Raw genomic sequence first — 3,784 nt, 5'->3', positions numbered from 1 at the left:
CCTACACCGTTTTCTTCATATGAAAATTCATTGGATCTCTAACCTACACATAAATCCACACACAAAAAAGTCACCCCTAACTATTAAATGTGACCCACACCACTACAAAAACCACTCACGCCAAAATCACACCTACACCAATACCAACACCATATCAAACAGACCCTAGCCAAAATCTCCACATCCACCCATGCCCACCCCAACACAACCCCATATACCCACACATTACCCCAAATCCATACCAAACAAAAAAAATGTATTGTAATCTAGACATCATTTCCAAGTTAAAACAATAAATAAAATATCTAAGCAATCTCTGGATAGTAAACCATATTTGAAAAAAATTATAAATTTAAACTAAAGGTCATAACTATTACTCTTAATCTGATATATCTTTCATGTCATATTTTCACATTTCTCATCACTTTCTTTGACTTTTTCTTTGTTTTCTCGAACCACTTCCTCGAGTGCAGTAACTTACTTTTCTGCAATAATAAAGATTACCATAAGTACAAGGATAATTGGTGTTCGATGATCATATTAATACATATAAATAAGACTTTATTATGTAAAAGGTGAATATATATAAAGAGTGACAAACTTACCGGTGCTTTATCTGTCTCCCAATAATCACCCAAATAAATCCAATCTTCTTTATTACGACAATCTTGGCGAGCATTATCAGTGTGTATTGTCTTCTTTTCTATGTTTAACAAAGTCCCCAAAATGTTCTCAAGCACATTTTTTTCAACATGCATGACATCAATGTTATGACGCAGCAACAACTTGCACTGGTATGGTGTAAGACTTTCGCTATCAACGTATGCTTTATCCATCTCCGCAAAATCCATCGGCCCGTTCATGAACTTCAGATCGACCTTATTGTTGATTGTCGTCGAACTCTTGGCCATCGTGTCTTAGTGTGAAGTTATTAACTAAAAATAGACAAAAAGGGAGATACAGAAGAAGAAGAAAGAGACAAAAAACAACATTAATGTGAGAAATTCAAGAGAAAAGACTAAATTACTTACGACCCTTAATCATACAAATTGGATATTTGTTGCTCCATAAAATGCATTTATGGTGTTTTCTTAAATGCATATGAGAGGTATGTGTTAGAGAATCGAGCCCATAGATTGAGTACCTTTTATTTAAGCAACGCCTATGTTATCAGACAACAAATAAAGGTGGACTTATGTTTAAAACACTAGAAATTTCTTTTCTGGCTTCACCTATGAACAATTAACTTTTAACAATGTTGGAATCATAATTCATAATTCTGGGGCGTTTTTAATCTTAAGGGTATTTTGGGGAAAAAGATAAAAGTGTTGGTATCAAATTAGGCATCTTTCATGTCTAATAGTATAAAAACCGGAGTAATTCCTTTATTGTTTTCAATCTAGTATTATGTTTAATTAAGAAGTAATTACTTAGCCAACAGGTTTTTTTATCGCCTCTCTTGTCCCCTGTTCTTTTTCCCGTTCTTTTTCCCATGGTTCCTTTTTTAACACCTGTTCTTTTTCAATCTAGCATTATGTTCCTTTTTTATCACCTGTTCCATCTTCTATCTGTTTCTCTATCTTTTTTCTTTGGTGCACAAGGTGAAAACAGAAAGCAGCCCTGTTACTATTATTTGTTAATCTAGGTTGAAAATGTTATTAGTTGGTGTAGCGAAGGTGCAGAATCTTTAATGTGAGGGATTAGCACGTTGAAAGGTAGAACACAATTGTTATCTTTTTGTTAATTTGAGTATTTTCAGTAAAAACTATTAAAGCTTTTTGTTCTTATTCTTGTTGTAGATATCATTTTTTTTGTGAGTTCAAGAGAGAGTATTAGGACAAGTATTAGAAGTTTATAAAAAATGTGTGGCAATAATGGGACAACTATTTAGAACATCTAAACAGACAATTGAAGTTTTACAATGATGCTTCTTTCTCATCATGACAATGTACTAACATCATGACAATCTCTTTTGTTAAAAAAAATGGACATTTATGCCCCTGATATATGTAAGTACCCACAGAGGTAATTTAAAATTATAGTACCCAAAATATCATATGATTTTAAGCATTTTTAATGGTGACAAAACAATCTAAGCTAATAATGATTTTAGAAGGAATCCACAAGCAAAAACCAGACATTTAAGTAGAAGGCTCTCTTTTGGTCAAAAAATGGACAGTTATGCCCTTGATCTATAGAAGTGCCCATATTTCAATACCATGCTCAATTCTTTGTAGATTTACAGTATTTTCCTACTTTCAGTTGGTGTTGCTTGTATGTGATTTTTGTGTCTACGTATTATGGCTTATATGTGTTTATATTTGATGTATTATACATATATTTTTCTATTTTTCTACTCTGTAAATGTATTATATATATATATATATATATATATATATATATATATATATATGATGGCGTATATATGTGATTTTGCAATTGAAATTGAAACAGATGGAATGAATGTTCTGGTGGATCCTGACGTTACTTTAGAATTAAGATTGATTACTTTATTGTTTTCAATCTAGTATTACGTTTATTTCAGAAGTAATTACTTAGCCAAGAAATTTTTCAAACCTTTCTTGTCCCCTGTTATTTTACCCCTGTTCATGTAATTGTTATTTTTCCTGGTTATTTTTTTTTATCATCGATGCAAAACAATCCAAAATATCATATGATTTGGAGCATTTTTAATGGAAACAAAACAATCTAAGCTAATATTGATTGAAGAAGGAATCCACGATCAACATAAAATTGAATAACAAAAGTTTAACAAACGAATCGATAGAGAAGAAGATTAGTTACCTAGATAAGATCGATGAATGTTTCACGAGTAACTATCGTAGCCCTTGATTTTGTGCACGTCTATCTCCTTCGATTGATGTTCCTTCTCGTACGTAAGGCTTTGATACGGTTTAATGTGGGATTTACCGTTCAATAAATCTACAATCCTTAATTCCAGGAAGTGATTATGTTTGTTATACGATCCATAAGCAAGTATATTCTTTCCTTTTTTTAATTATTTTTTTATTTCAATTTTCTTAAACTTGTTTTAATTTGTAGTTTTGATTTTGGTTATAAATTTTTTTTTCATAGTTTCATACTCAACTAGTTATTTTTTATTTTTTTATTTTTTTGTTTCGTTTTTTGGTCATAAGTAGAATGTATTTTTATTTTATTTGAATATTTGAAAAAAAATAGTTACCCCTTACCAACCTACAAACTCACATGGATACACTATCTCACCCTACGGTATCACGAATCCGACATCCATCCATCCACCCACACACATCCCCTATAGACGAGTACACGTCTAGAAGAGTAGCGGTTATGCTCCCAACAACTTTCAATTGACAACTAAAACTAGGGATAAGACCCTTAGGTGCTGGTGGGGGGCAATGATGGTGGCGGCGGTGGTGGTGCCAGTGTCAACTGGTAGTGGCGACCGGTAACAAAGCAGGGGTAGTGGTGGTGGTAGTAGCGGTTGGTGGGGGAGGCGGCGGTGGTGAGGGAAATGGTTGTGGTGGTGAGTGATGGTAGTGACAGTGGCAGTGATGGTAATGGTGGTGGTGGTAGTCATATATGATATATATATGACTAACTAACAGTTATCAAAGACTAAAAATTCACTCCCTAATGATTTCTATTCAAATCCAAAAAGTGGTTAGTCTCCAAGACTGGATTTCAATCCCTAATAAGTTTCTTTCCAAATAGTATTCGTGACAGATTCATCGGTCTCTGATATATGGTATCTACGACTAAATAATCAGTCTTAGATACCAAA

General features: G+C 33.0%; 1 long non-coding RNA gene across 1 annotated transcript; it reads right to left on the bottom strand.

Moving 5' to 3' along the window:
* Positions 1-320: 320 nt before the first annotated feature.
* Positions 321-2,890, bottom strand: LOC145071433 (uncharacterized). The gene is made up of 3 exons (XR_013690456.1): positions 2,806-2,890; positions 606-935; positions 321-485 (listed from the first exon to the last, which is right to left on the bottom strand). It is a non-coding gene; the product is annotated as an uncharacterized LOC145071433 (long non-coding RNA).
* Between the last annotated feature and the right edge of the window lie 894 nt (positions 2,891-3,784).

The sequence above is a fragment of the Lactuca serriola genome, chromosome 8 (genome assembly GCF_051521515.1).
Source record: "Lactuca serriola cultivar US96UC23 chromosome 8, Lser_US96UC23_V15, whole genome shotgun sequence".
Taxonomy (NCBI): domain Eukaryota; kingdom Viridiplantae; phylum Streptophyta; class Magnoliopsida; order Asterales; family Asteraceae; genus Lactuca; species Lactuca serriola.
This window is presented reverse-complemented; position numbering and strand designations above follow the sequence as displayed.